Here is a 15,792-nt window from a genome sequence, read left to right as displayed (position 1 = left end):
CTTCCAGCATCCAGCAGGAAAGAGACAGGGGCAGCTGAGAAGGCCATGCCACTGCTGGTCCTTCTGTGTTGCACTTGAGCCTGAGGGGCTGGGGCAGGGGGATCCGCTCTGAGCAATTAACTGAGAAGAGCTGGGCTTCCCACAGCGGGAGAAGCAGCCCCAACACTCACCAAGAGAGCGAGACAGAGCGAGAGACAGGACCCCCAGGGAGAAAAAGGTGCCTGTACGAAACTCCTGGTGCAAAGGCAATTTTTTTTTTGGAACGTGGATGTTTAGCTGTTGGTTTTAAGTTATTTACAGAGCTACTAAGTTAACCCCTACTGAGACGCCAAGACTACACTAAGGCCTGCTGCACACACAAATGCCCAAGGAGGTGAGCCCAAGGGACAGCGGGAGCTGTGCCAGCAGAGCTCCGGGGTCTGCACACAGACCCTCCCCTGCACTGCGCACTCCATACCCAGCTGCCAACTCTGCAGCAGAGCCCAGGTGTCTGGTCTCATAGGCAGTGAAGCTCCACATGCCCCAAACCAAACCCTGCTCTTCTCCCCATGTCCTCCCCATCTCACTGGTGCCCAGCCCACCCAATCATCCCCTCCCGATGGCGCTTCTCTCATCCATCACCGCCAGTCTGTCAGCAGGTCCATCTCTGAAGCCTTAAAATATGCCCCCAAGGAGCCCCACGCTTCGCACAGCCTCCTCGGCCACAGTCCACTCCATACCAAGCCTCCCCCCAGACCACAAGACTCCCTCCGAAGTCTTCCCTCTAACACAGAGAGGCTGAGGAGTTTTGGGAAAGCCTACATCAGACCCAGTCAGCCTCTGTGTGAAATCTTCCACTGTTTCCACCACGGCCAGCAGGCAACTCCCAAACTTCTAAACACAGCTAAACTGCTCTCCAGCCGAGCCCTCCGCCCTCCCTCCCTTTGCAAAGCGCCACCTGCACACTAAGGTCCTTCTCCTCAGAGGGCTCTGCCCCCAAATCGTCCCTCAGCTGACTCCTCATCTTTCTAAGCTTCAATGTCACTTCATCAGAAGGGCCACCCCAACCACCGTCATCAGCCGTTCCCTCCTTCCATCCACTTGAGCCCTGTGCCATCCAAGGAGGGAGCCATGAACCACAGGTGGCCACAGGGCACCTGATGTGTCACCCAGCTGACACCTGCTCTCAGTGTGACATACACCCCAGATCTCAAAGACATAGTACCAAAAAACGAGTATACATTATCTCATTCGCAGTTTTCATATGGATTATATATTGAATGTATAGTACGTTAAGATAATATTTCGTATATTGAGATTAATAAAATACATCATTAGAATTAATTTCACCTGTGTCTTTGCACTGCCTTAGTGTGGCTATGAGAACATCTGAAACTGCATACGTGGCTGGCAGCAACGTCCTTCCTTCGGGTGGAACTGCCTGAGACCATGACCTGTGTCGCCTGAGTCACAGCACCACAGTCTCATTTCACCTTGTGTGTTGCTGGGTTTAGGAGTATGTGGTCTGGGGCCTCTCAGGGGACAGGAGCTCCCTGAGGGCGGCACCTGCTGGTGCTGGTCACTGCTGTATCCCCTGCTCCTCCAACAGCACCTGGCACCCAGCAGGTGCTCACACCAGAAGTGCAATTAACTGATCAAATTAAATCAAGAATTCAGGAAAAAGCAGGAGAACAGAGCCAGAAGTGACCATAAGAATAAAAATAAATATCATAGCTAACATTTATTAAGTAGTGTCTACGTGACAGGCACCATTCTAAGAGCTTTACTTAAGTGGATTCACTTAATCCTCCACAGGAGCCCAGGGTCACGTGGCAGTAAGCGGTGGGGCCAGGACTCAAGCCCAGCTGTCGGGCAGCAGTCTCCACGCGACCAGAACGGATGCCGCCCAGGCAGCCCGCTCCCTGACTTCCCATCTGCCCTGAGAATCCACCTGGACCTTCCCGAGAGGACCTACACTTCACAGGTGACCTCAGGTGACAGGTGGGGTACAGTAACAGTGACTACACGAAAAGCAGGGACCACAATTCAGATAGAGATACAGCACAGGTGATTATCTCTTGGCCGCAGTTCTTCGTGTTTTCCAAATTTTCTGTAACGAGCATGTGCTATTTATCCAACCACAAGGTTTCACACCCCTGATTAGTTCTGACTGGAGACATTGGGTTATGTGAATTACTGAGGTTTGGTGTGGCCCTATCACCTTCCAACGCCTGATGCAGCTGGATGCACACAGCTCCAGACAACAAAGGTTCCAGACACAGTCTGAACACTCCTGGATCTGCCAATACCTCACTCAAGAACGGTGGTTATAGCCCAGGGTTCTGAGGTCACTGGCTTGGGGAGAGGCCAGGGGCTGGTTTGTTGTATTTTGTTTTAAGCTCCCCAGGAGACGGATGACTGTTGCATGTTCCAGAGCTGCCTCAGCTCTGAGCCCAGGAGCCCTTCCACTACTGACCTGAGCCCCCATCAGGCCCTCAAGGCCAAGGTTAAGCCCCATCTCCTCTGCCAGGCCCACCCAGACGAGCTCATCTTCCATTTCAGCTCATCTGCAGCCAATGCTGGCCAAACCAGCCTTGGGACACTTGGGAATCATGACCTCATCCCGTCACCTGCCACATTGCTAACTCACCTGTCCACTCCTTGAGGCCAGGTATCAACTGTGTTCCTCCCCACTGCGCTGCCCACAGCAGAGTCTGGCACACAGCAGGCCCTACTGAAAATCTGATACTGTTGATGATGGTGTGTTTCTTGGATTAGCTTCTAATGGACTGGTTCTCCTTCAAGCTCTCCACAGAATGTACCTAATCTTACTGGAAACTAGCAACTTCACTCAGCGCTTAGAGAGCAGTAGTGCATTTCTTGAAAACCACAATTTTGAACTGAGATGAAGGAAAGAACACTAAACACCACAAGGCAAGGTAGAGATTATTCTTCAGTTTACCAAAAATTACAAAGCTTGGCCTTGAGTCAGGCCTGAGCGGAGGACAGGGATCCCGGGGGGACTAAGGCCGAGCCCACCTCTGAGACACCTCCCAAACCAAAGTGTGCCGCAAAGAGGCAGAGGAGCCACAGACAGCTTCCGGGGGAAAGAGGGCAGGGAAGACAGCACCAAAGGAGGAGCAGCACTGGACACACAGAGAGTGTAAGAGGTGCAAAGGCAGGGAACTGAGTGACACTTGGACCAGAAGGACCAGCAGCCTCACTGCTGCGGAACATCACATGCAAAGACGGGAAGCGGCAAGAAATACGGTCCAAGAGGTAAGTGGGACCAACCCAAGAACTCAGACTTTATCCCAAAGATGAGGCAGAAGTTTTTAAAGAACTGTGAGCAGGGAAACGACAGTCACCTTCAGGATAAAATCCAGACTGCTCCCTCCACACCTGGCCAGACCCACCCACCAAGCTTTGTCTCTCCTAGGTATGTGCATGCGCACATGCATGCACACACACACCCCAAGCTCCAACCGTACCTTTCAACTGGACCCCCAAGCCACCACCACGTCTTGCCTCCATGCCTTTCCTCACGTGGCCCCTTGTCCATGTAATGCCTCTCCCTCCGCCTTCCATCCTCCCATCCTTCCAAACCCCCCGCCCTGAGGTCCAGGGACTCCCTCCCTAACCTAGCCTGGAATTCTGTTACATTTGCCCTGTCTCTCCACAGACCAGGGAATATAACTCATAAACACATCCTGGTATCCTCAGTGCCCAGCACCAACTACATGCTTGAGAAAGGTTCCCCAAATAAATGAATGAATAAATCAACAAGTGAGTGATGAATTAATGAGTTAGGGAAAGAGTGAGCAGATAATTAGAATAAGAAATGGCTGCAACCTTGTTAAAACTGCCCAGAGACCCAGGAGGAATCTAAAAAGGCTTGAGGAGAAAAACCTTAGCAAACCAAACATAAGGTAGGATTGCATGCTCTGAGTGAGACAGCATCAGAAGGGCCCAAATAAATTACTGTGTGCCCGGGGCATTTCAATTCAAAAACACGGACATGGACGAAATGAAAGGGCAGAGAGTAATCAAGTGGAGAGCTACTGTAGGAGCACACAGGACCGTCAGGGAGCTGAAGGGTCGCCTGAGACGATCGGCACCCGACTGACCAGTGACGCTCTCCATTAATACCGAGTCCAGGCCCGGAATTTACGCTGAGGAAATGCAGAAGGTGGTCAAAGAGTTACGACTCAGGGATGGTCCTCACAGGATTAGTAACAACAATAAATAAAAAACAAAACCAAAACTGCAAATAACTGAAAGCCCCAAATAACAGGAGAATGGCTTAAGAAATGTCTCACCTATGAGCGAATGGAAGAAGTGACTACTTTAATGACTATTACAGAGCCATTAACAATCATGTTTCAAAGAACATTAGTGTCATGGGAAAAGACATCATTTATAATAAGCGCAAACAGTAGTGAGGGGCACAGTTAGGTACACTGCTTGCTCTCAGTCTCTATAAAAGGAAGAAACACACACATACACTGTGAAGGCCCTCCCAAAAGACACAAAGATTAGCTCTTTTAAGACCCAGGGTCAACCAGGACAGCAGGTGTACAAGTGTCCATCTTCCTTCGTGACTCTGCTCTTGGGAGGTTGTACAGCAAGTAAGGCCACACCCAGTGGCCTCCAACACACCTGAAGCTGAGCTCTGGCTCTGCCACTTCCTGATCGTGTAAACTCGGGCACATTTCTTAACCCCTCTGAGCCTCAGTTTCCTTGTCTGTAGAACTAGGACATTAAGAGTGTTCACCTCACAGGGTAATTGTGAGAAGAGATCAAGAAAATGCACAGTAAGCTCTTAGCACCACACTTGGCCCACAGTGGGCATTAAAAAATACTTGATGCTAATATTTTTCTTATTATTATTATTTGCAGTATGTGCTAAACTTTAAACACTGAACATCTATAAATTTAATTTATACTTATGAATATCACAGAAGAACAAGTTTAATGTTCCACAACAGAAGGCTGTGTTCCAGCCACGTGAACACTTGGTGAAAGACGACTGCGCATCATCTGAACAGGCAAAAGCTCCAGAGAAGTGTAAACAGCACCAGCCTTGCAGCTCCCCCCAAGCTCAAGGAGCACGACAGCTGTAGGCCTTGGGTCCACCTCAAGCCTCAGCTCTTGCCTCCCCACGCTGAGATTCAGACGTCCACCCATGCCATCTTCCCAAACACTCCCTGAGTTTTCAGGTCTTGTCCCTTGCCCAGAAGGTACCCATCCTCTTGGAATACCCGCTCAGTCCCGGGTCGAGCTTGTGGCTCAGAGAGCACATCTTCTCTGCGGTCACTCTGGCCCATAAGGGCCCACCCGCTCCCCCCACCGCAGCAAAACCCCAGGTGGAATTTATTACTTGCTCATCTGCATTTCCAGAACTTCCCAGGTGTACTGAGCAGCCCTAATCTTTCCCTGCTCTGCTGTAATTGTTGCAACTGATCTGCCTTCCCACTGAAGTGGGAGCCTCTTGTACCCCCTGTGCTGAGCCTACTAGAAGCCCACTGTGTATTTTAATTGAATGAAATCATCAGAAATAATTTTCCCTATTAATAAAAGGGTTCTTCTCCCAGCCAAGGAAAATGGAGAAGACACTAAGAAGTTTAAATGAAAATAAGATTTCTCCCTCTCAAGAAAAACTGGTCACCTGGCCAAAGCAAATTAAAAATAACTGTAAATTAAATGCTGCATACTAAAGATCAAAAACTGACTTTGCTAAATAGATTTTATACTTTAATATTTGGTTTAGGTAATGGGGATAGGATTTTCAAGTACAGAAGACCCAAATCTAGAAAAGTTTTAATGACTTGTGATAGAAAGGGCACACATAAGGAAATTTGTGTCTCACTAATTCAATATATATTTTATTGAGGAAATAACTATGAATAAATGGAAGAAAACAGTGTACTTTAGTGAAGTATTTAATGGTCTGATCTAGAAGGTCATTAAACTAAAGGGACAGCAAATGAAACCCAGTGACCTGCATACAGAAAGAACTCCAGGGCCACCTGAGAGATGAGTAGGGGAATGACGGCAGTGGCGGCCGCATGAATCACTCCAACGACAGCTCAGACACTCCGAGTATATCAATAATGGGGACGACACCACACACTGGGAAGACACACTGCGGAGATGCAAAACAGTGAGGGCTACCAAAGCGTCAAATGACCCGGAAAGAACCGACACAAGAAAAATGCTAAGAGTAAGCTAAAACAGGCAAATTTAAGCGTGCAAGGATTAGGGACCATTTTCATGGAAACTGATGGTAGTTCCTAAATCTGACAATAGTACGATAATAAAACAAGGATCAAGAAATTCCTTCCCAAGGACTGAGTGACCCGGCTGCCTCTTTAAAACTAAAACCTTGTGAGCCTTCTGCCCATTCCTCAGCAACATCCACAGAAACCCACTTCAGAACGAGACAAAAGGCAGGCAGGGTGCAGGGCCACAAGAAGCGCAGCAAGCCTGTGGCCCAAGCAGCGGGGAGGCCAGCTCGCTGGGCCAGCCAGAAAGAGTGGGCGAGGAAGATCCAAGGCCAAGCATCCAAAAAAGTGAAAGATACATGTGAGCACAGAGTCTGCACGCCTCCAAGGCCAACCTCACAGGGGGCCACTTGTGATCCTCGTGATTCATGAACGTTCCCATGTCTATTCCCCACCACCAGCCAGCTCCAAACAGTCTCATTACACTTGAGCCTGCTGTGACCGCAGGGTGTGCGGAGAAGAAAGGGCTGGTGCCGGGAGAGAGCAGGCGGGAAGAGGAGCGCAGAGGAGCTGAAGCTTCCATCAGACCCACAAACCACATGAGGGAGTTCCAACGGCTACAGTTCAGAGCACAGCTAATTCACTTGCTGCTGAATTTCAGAGTGTCACCCACACGTTGTCACTTGCAGGCCTACAGCAGGATTATCACAAAGGAACAGAAGTCAGATTAACCTCCCCAAAGCACCATTCTGATCATTCCACTCCCCTACCCAAACCTTCATGGCTCCCAACTACCCACAGAACAAAGTCACAGTGTCAGACTTTCAGACCTCTGCTACCAACAGCACCAATCCCTTCTTTTACTGATGAGCAAACTGAGACGGAGGATGGATTAAGTGACTACAAGGTCTGAAGGTGGCAGAGGCAGGATTTGAACCCAAGATCTCAGCATCTCCTCTCCATCGCCAGGGTTTTTTCCACTGTACCATGGCTGCCTCAAAACCAAATGCCTTAGTCTGGCAAGCTCATCTTTCCAAGATCTGGCCCCACCTGCATTCCTGGCCTTCCCACCACTGCGTTCCTCAAAGAGCCATCATACCTGCAGTGGGGCAGACTGAAGAAGGGCTCTCTCGGACACAGCTGGCTTTGAGTGCTGGCTCTGCTGGCTGGGTGACCCTGAGACACTGATGTCACCTCTACAAGCCTCTAAAAATGGTAACTGCAGGGGCTACTGCACACAGTGTGTGTAGCACACAGCTCCCCCATGATGGCGGCAGTGTTGGTGTTGGTGCTGTCACTGCTGCGGTTCTCACTGCTCAGGCTCTGCTCTCCATGCCTCCTCCCCTCAATGCTTTGCCTGCGCTGGTCACTCCACCCAGGACAGCCTTATCCAGGCTCCAGCTACTGAAATCACACACATGAGACAAGACCCAGCCACAAACACCAGCCCTACATAGTGTACATCAGTCACGTACACGTCATCTTTCAGCAGGACCTGGTACTCGGCAGGCATCCACTAAATATCTGATGGATGAGTGGAGGGACGGATGAAACTTGCTTGCTTTCACCACAGCCCCTATGCTCCCTAACCATGGAGGCTGTCCCCCTGACACCTCATCATTCCAACCCATCAGGCCTGCCTAGGAAGCCCAGCAACAGGCACCGAAGCCCTTCCACAGCGCCCTCAGTCACCGCCTAGTACCTGCACCTGGCCAAAACAAGCCTGTCAAATATCAGGATGCCCACTGTCCACTGTCCACGGAACCTGAGGCCAGCTTGCTGCCCGGAGCCCAGGGTGCTTAGTAACGAGTCATGTCCTAGACCACAGCTGACTGACAGAACCCTGACACACAGCCTAGCATAGCCATGCTCCCCTGGGGCCCAAAGCCACCAAGGCTGGCTGCAGTCACACTACCACCTGGGGACAACAGGAGCCCAGCCCCACAGTCCCCTCTTGGCAGCAGATTAGCAATAAAGCCTCCCCTCCTTAAGGGCAACTCTCCCGTCTATGAGACAACCAAGAGTCCCAGGGGGCCCAGCTACAGGGGTAGACACAAAAGGCCATGAGTAGTGTGTGAGTGAGTGGCCCAAGTGTGCCCAGTGGTCTGGGACACACCACAGAGCAAGTTCAATGCACCCAACTGGCACAATAACCTTCATCCAACAGACCATTCATTGAGCACACTCAATATAACAGACCATATACAAATGGCATTAACCTAGACAAAATATAAGGACAAAGGGTGTAAGCCTCAAAGAAAAGATGAAGAGGGTCACACTGGAAACCAAAACCAAGGTATTCACAGCAGCAGAAGAAGCAAGCAGGCGCCAAGGGTGGGACAGGCTTCCTGCCTAGGGTAGAGGGGTCCCACGCCTGTTTCAGATTCAGTACACTCCTTCTTTCTCCACATTAGAAACTTCTGGAACAGCCAGTGTACTGCAGAGAGGACTTTAAAAAAGAAGGGTTTTATCAATACTACACAAAAGATCTTTTTCCTCCAGAAATTCAGTTCCAAAGGGCTGAATATTCGGGTCTGGAGAAAGACCACAAATATGTAGTCCACACACCGATGTGGGGCCCAGTGTGAAAAGAGGCCCTGGAAGCTCCCGGCACGCAGCCCTGCAAGGACTGCAGGCTTCGCCCTCCTGTCCTCCAGAGACCATCTGCAGATCAGTCCAAGGCTACTCCCACTTTGCTTGTTATACCTGGGCAGAGTTATTGGAGGGTGCCTCACATCCATGGCAGTGACCCTGTAGGGCAAAAACAAGTGAACACACTATTTTTCACACTCTCTCAGAACTCTGGCTCTACCACCTAAGTTCCACATCCCCCACAAGAGGCAGCTTGACGGAGCAGCTGCGCAAGGACATGAGTCAGGGATGGGCTTCAATACCGGCTCAGCCATTTCTACCGGAGGGACCCGATGAGACGACAGGGAGACCACCACCGACATCAGCCAGTCCTGAGGGCTCCGGGCACCACACCGGGCACCACGCTCGGCACCAACAGGGCTCCAGGAGCGTACACCTGGTAGGGCCAGCTCTCAGGGAGCTTGGTCACCTGCTAACCAGGAAGGGGAGAGCCCTCTACCAGCTGGATACACACTGTCTCCAACGCACAACAGCGTGCTGCTTCTGAGCCTCTATATGATCCTGATGCCAAGGGTACAAAGTGTAAACCTCTCAACTGCCCCCAGTGCTCACAGGTGGACAAGACGTCACAGACTGGATGTGTCAGAGCTGCCGGGAGGTGATTTAATCCCAAATTGGATGATGTCTAATCATAGGGTACGCCTGAAGAGGGGCACCTCAAAGGGTCGTGGGAAGACCTAGCTCCTTCATTTGATTACAGGAATAAAAAATCCCCAATTATATCACTGCTGTTATACGAAAAAATTTCTCCTGATGACTAAATTTCTGACAATTCCTTTGCATTAAGAATAATTTTTTTATCAAGGTATAATTGATATACAACATCATAGTTTCCGGTGCACAATATAATCATTCAATATTTGTATATATTGCACAATGATCACCACAATGAGTCTAATTAACATCCATTACCACATAATTACTAACTCTTTTTTCTTGTGATGAGAACTTTTAAGATCTACTCTCTTAGCAACTTTCAAATATACAATACAGTATTACTAACTATACTCACCATGCTGTACATTACATCCCCAGTACTTATCTATTTTATAACTAGAAGTCTATAGCTTTTGATCCCCATCACCCATTTCACCCACCTACCCCCACCCCTGCCTCTGGAAACCCCCAATCTTTTTTCTCTATCTATGAGCTCGGTTGTTGTTTTTGTTTTAGGTTCCACTTATAAGTGAGGTCTTATGGTATTCGTCTTTCTCTATCAACTTATTTCACTTAATATAATGTCCTCAAGGTCCATCCGTGTTGTCGCAAATGGCAAGCTTTCCTCATTTTTTTATGGCTGAATAATATTCTGTGTGTGTGTGTGTCTAGCACGTCTTCTTTACCCACTCATCCACTGATGGACACCTAGTTTGCTTCCACAGCTTGGCTATTGTCAATAATGCCGCAGTGAACACGAGGTACAGATTTTTTTGAGTTAGTGCTTTTGTTATCTTTGGATAAACACTCAGAAGTGGGACTGCTGGCTCATATGGTAGTTCTATTTGCATCAAGAATATCTGAGGCGGTGTACAACCTTTAGGTGGCTGCACAGCATTGTGAATGCACTAAACACCACTGAATAGTATACTTTAAAACGGTTAATTGTGTATTATGTGAATTTCACCTCAACTTAAAAAATATATATTTTACTTGAAAATTTTATGATGTTTTAAGCCATTCTGACACTTCTGAATAAAACGATGTCTGCGTATATGCCCAATTATCACCTGTCCTCAGGTGAGAAAAAGGGCACAGAAGACTAACAGGCTTCCATCACTATTTCACAAAGGGTGGGGGCGGGTGATACGCCCACAGCCCTCCAGGGAGTTACTTAAATACACACAGACCACTTCGGAAGGAGATAAGGAAGAGGAGGGGCTGCTGGCCTGGGGAGGAGCGAGACTTGTTTGTCCTTAGACTTGTTTGTCCTTACGGAAGCTCTTAGGAGCCATTTGAATCTTTCAACATTGCATAATGTAGCTTTTTCAATTAAAAAAAAAAACTCATAAACAAAAAATTAAAAATAAATATTACCAGTTCCCAAACTTTAAGAAACGAGCCCTTGTGTATTCTCCTCCTCCTCCAGAACATCAAGGAGCAACATTTCTATTAGCGTAGCTTATATTACGGATTTTGAACACTATTGAATATCTCTAGATTTTGATTAAGTACATAAATTAAATGTTGATTTAGACAGATATACAATTTTAATAACAATTTTAAGAAAAGCTCAATTTCAAAACATTATACAGCCATTAAAAATGATGGTTATGAAGATTGTAGCAACATGGGAAAGGATTACAACATAATATTAACTGAAAAAAAGGATAACACATCACCTCTCGATTCTCACCTCCTAACTGAAAAGAAGGGTGTGGGGAGGACCTACAGGGAGAAGAGCGACAGCAGGACAGCAGGCAGCATCAGGCATGCGCTGCGCTGGGCACCGTGCTCGCCGCTTCTTGCAGGATTTTCTGATCAAGCTTCCAAAACAATATGGAGGTAAACATCATCAGACCCACTTCATAGACAAGGAAACTGAAGCTGAAAGAAGCTCAAAATTAAAAAGCTGCCAAGGTCACTCTGCTAGTAAGTGGTGAATTGTGGCCATCACCTGATGTGACCCAAAGCCCACACTCTGTCTCCCACTCGCCGTGTCCCCCCACATGCTAAGAGCCAGGGTGCCAGGGTGATGGCAGTTATGGCTTCTTACTTTCCCATAATGTGGTTATTCTACTTCTAGAACCTAAAACAATACATGGGTTATATCTTGGTTTGAAATGTGTGTTTTAAAAGATATTCTTAACTACTTTTTTTAGAATATCTTATCCTAAGAGAAACAACATTCACTTTTTACGCAATTTAGGCAAATCTGAACTTTTCCCTTTAGGACCCATTTGAACATGAGTCTAAGATTTCAGCAGAAAGCTTTCAGTTTATATTACTATCTCAAGGGTTGGCGCGAAACCAACCAAAGCCTTGCCATAAACTCAGGATAGAGATGCTTTTCTTTGCCGCCCTACACAAAGCCCAGCGTTCTCTTCTCCTGGAAGCGCCTTAGAATTTCTTCAACTTCCTTCCTGTATTATATGCACTTGTGATGCCTAAAGGAATTATTTTTCATCTCCCAGGATTTGCATTTCTGTTCATTAGAAATTTCTTCCTGTTTTTTTATTTTAACCACGTACAATTTAATCCTGTACCAAATTTCTCAACGTGACTTTTCCGTGCCCTGTAAAGCGAGCGAAGCAGCGTCCACCACCAAGAACACCGGGTGACACCCCAAGGACTCCAGCCTCAGGCAGGCCGTCCTGCTTTTGAGTCTCAGTTTCCTCACTGCGAAGTGGAGGTGACGGGGGGTGCCACCAGCTCTACCTGTCTCTATCCCTGCAGAGGGCAGGGCAGTGGCAGGCAGGGATGAAGTAGTGCCATGTCTTATTAAGCAAAACAGCTGCCACTGACAGAGTGTTTGTGTCCCCTCAAAATTCATATGTTAAATCCTGACTCCCAGCGTGACAGTATTTGGAAGTGGGGCCTTTGAGAGGTGCTTAGGTTGTGAGGGTGAAGCTCTCATGAATGGGATTAGTGTCCTTATAAAAGAGGCTTGAGGAAGCTCCCCTGCCCCTTCCATCACATGTGGACAGAGAGAAGGCACCCTCTATGAACCAGGCGTGTGGGCCCTCATCAGATACCAAGTCTGTTGGTGCCTTGATCTTGGACTTCTCAGCCTCCACAGCTGGGAGAAATAAATGCCTGTCGTTTGTAAGCCACCCATTCTGTGGTATTCTGTTGCAGCAGCCTGAGCAGACTAAGACAGCAGCATAATCACACCAATTTGAGAGCCGACTTCTCCATCCTTTTAATACGCCAAAACATAGACAGCCAGTGTCTCAGAAACCGCTCAGAGTGAAGCAGCACTTGGAACTCAGAGCCATGCATGACAGAAGTCCTCAGCAAGAGCTCAAAGGGTCCACGATCACCAACAGGCCCCTTGCAGTGAGGGCCATTTCAGAAGGCATCCATGCACACCCTGCACCCCATCGACTCGTGGGCCCTGAGAGTGAACGTTTCAATAGAAGGCAATGTTGAGCTGAGCAGATGACCACAGCCCACTGGACCCCAATAAGCGACAAAGCAAACCACCAACTTGCTTCCACAGGACAGCACAGACAGGGACTCATGCACTGTCCCTAGCGGCTCTTATGCTGTTTGGGTGGTGGCACCTGCTCTTCCACCAGCCCAAGAGTTCCTCAGACATCTGTTCCCGCTGTCTGTGTTAGTTTACAGTCCACTGACCTTCCATCATTGGAGTCCCCACTGCTCATGGATTTTCATTTGCCCTATCATCAGGGCAGTTCAAGAGTGGGGGTCCAGGCCATGCAAACACAGGACCCCCGCTGTTGGGCCTCTCTTGCCACACCACCCCTGCACATGTGACTGCTGTGATCTCCCTCCCAGGAAAGGATGCTAACTCGAGCCCTTCAAGGTCACATCAGGCCCAGGAGTAACAAAGTCCAAAATGGCTGCCCTGACCTCCCTTTTCTCCCCTACTTTCCTGCTTTTTGTCTTGAACATATTCAACTTCCCTTCCTCCCTGTAAGTTCTCTGGGCCTCCCAGGCCAAGGAGACAAAGAGACGGCACAGAAGGGAACAGAACAAAAGGAACTTGGTTGGCTCTGGCACCTGAAATCTTGTCCTAGGAAAGGAGAAGAACCAAAAAGAACCTCCAGGAAAAAGTGCCATTGTGAGTAGGGCCTCTGCCTTCTGGAAAACACAGAATAACATGGGACCCAGGAGGGGGAGAGTCCAAGTTGACAATCATTGTGCTTCAGGCCCTCTCTGGGCTCCTTCTCAGGGATTCCATGGATTTCCATGTACCTGACACAGAGTAAGCACTCAATAAAAGTTAGCTATCACCACCACCACCATGGCCACCACCACCACCATCCCAAAGCCCATGATTTGACTATAAAGAAGTCAAACGATCCTGTCGCTGTATTTTCCACTATCCTTCCATCCCCAGGGTGAATTCCAACTGTTCACCAATCTCTTCCAACTTTCCTTCATAAAGAAATCCTCTTCCGTCTAGCTTCATCTGGCAAGTTTATAGGATGTGCATTTCAAGCACGCACCAGATAGGATCCGTGATCACAGAACTTGGCAATCCCTAATAAAAGGTACTCGCCACGTGTCCAGGCCGTGCCTGGGGAGAAGCAAGCACCCCATCTGCTCAGCAACCACCAGAAGGCCGGTCCCTGGAAGAAGCAGGACTTCCAGCGCTCCTATTACCAAACCCAGCTCCACAACAATCTACTTGGGGCCTGGCCGGCTGAGGACTGCCAATTTTCTGCCCACTCCAGACCTGGGTGTGACCCGCCTTTCACAGACACTCACCTCTCCCACTCAGGCTCCTGCCACCTCTCTGTTCTCAGGCTGGGGACATTACATTACTCCCTATTACACCCAAAGCCCCCAGGAGGTCAAAGTACATCATCACGTTTTTCTAAGTAAACACATTTTTAGATTCTTTCTTAGCTGGATTTTTTTCTCAGCTTGATATCTCAGTTCTAATGGTCTGCGGTCAGTCTGTCTTTATTTTTAGCAATAGATTCCAAGAAACTTAAATCATCTTAAAACAAAAATATTATTTTCTTTGCAGTTTCCAGGACTAGATACCTGGCTATGTGATGGTTTGTGGCCCTTTGGAGTCTCAGCTCCATTTCTGGGAAAAAACAGGACAGGGCGGGCTCACTGTAAATGCCGTGTCTTTGACTACGAAAAGTCAAAGTTCACTCAGGCACTCCCTCCACACCCAACACTTTGTAGACAGTTCACTGCAACTCAAACATTTCTGGGTCTTTACTATGTGTTCAGCACAGTGCTGGACATGAGCCACGGGTTAAATGCTACAATCTAACACAGTCCCTGACCTCAAGGAACCAGAAATTTGGTGAGGTGACAGATACACAAAAGTCCAAGTGGCAAACACAGCTGGCTGTCTACCCAATATCCATCCCGTCTCTCTTTTCTGTTACTAGAACCCCAATTTCAAAGTGCCAATGGCCGAGCCCACCTGAGATACTTACTTCTGAGTGCCGTGTGCAGCTAGGGGTGGCCATGTGACCCAGCTCTGGTCAAACTCTGCTTTCCCGAGAAGAATACAGATGCCATGGAGACTGCCCTTCCCCTCACAAGATGATGACCACCATCTTGTGGCCATCAGCTTAATCCTTGATGATATCACAGTGATCCGATGCCAACAGCTACCTACCTCCAGACATCCTGCTGAGAAAAATAAACCCCTAATTGTTTAAGAGCCCCTGAGTCTGGTTTTCTGTTACCGTCAGCCAAAACAAACCCTAACCGATACCCCTCAACACAAGGTAACTCATGTCAGCTGGTAAAACAGAGATGCCAATAACCACTAAAGGGACACGGGGTAGGAGAGAGAAGACTGACAGCCAGTGGTCTGATGAACTCCACTGGCATTTCCCAAGAATGCATCGTGTACAGGTCACCAGTCACTGGCACAGCCACGGCCTGTGAGGATCTCACCATCCAGCGGGAAGATGCACACAGCTCTAACACCCGAGGAGAGGCAGAAGACAGCAGGAGCTCAGTTGCAAGCACAAAGCGTCCCCGAGAGTAAGGAACCATTCACTCCCGTGACTCTCACATCCTCTCCCTGCTTCTCTGCTCTCATCCCTCAAACGGAGAAACAGAGAAAGCAGACACCACAATCTCACAATTACTCTACTAGCTATTTAAGAGCCTAATCTACAAAAGAAATTATTCAAGGAAAAAGGCAAACATTTAATAGGTAGATTTTTAAGACTGCTCCTTTAAAACTGTACAATAGACTTATAACATTTTTTTCATCTTTGCTTTTAAGAGTACACACAGAAAATCATCATACAATGGAAACAAGCTGTCTGGA

The 15,792-nt window shown here is 48.3% G+C and overlaps 1 protein-coding gene across 16 annotated transcripts in view; it reads right to left on the bottom strand.

Moving 5' to 3' along the window:
- TBC1D22A (TBC1 domain family member 22A) overlaps window positions 1-15,792 on the bottom strand; it is a 342,988-nt gene that overhangs the window by 286,970 nt on the left and 40,226 nt on the right. The window lies entirely within an intron of this gene.

The sequence above is a fragment of the Equus przewalskii genome, chromosome 29, assembly GCF_037783145.1.
Source record: "Equus przewalskii isolate Varuska chromosome 29, EquPr2, whole genome shotgun sequence".
Lineage (NCBI taxonomy): Eukaryota > Metazoa > Chordata > Mammalia > Perissodactyla > Equidae > Equus > Equus przewalskii.
This window is presented reverse-complemented; position numbering and strand designations above follow the sequence as displayed.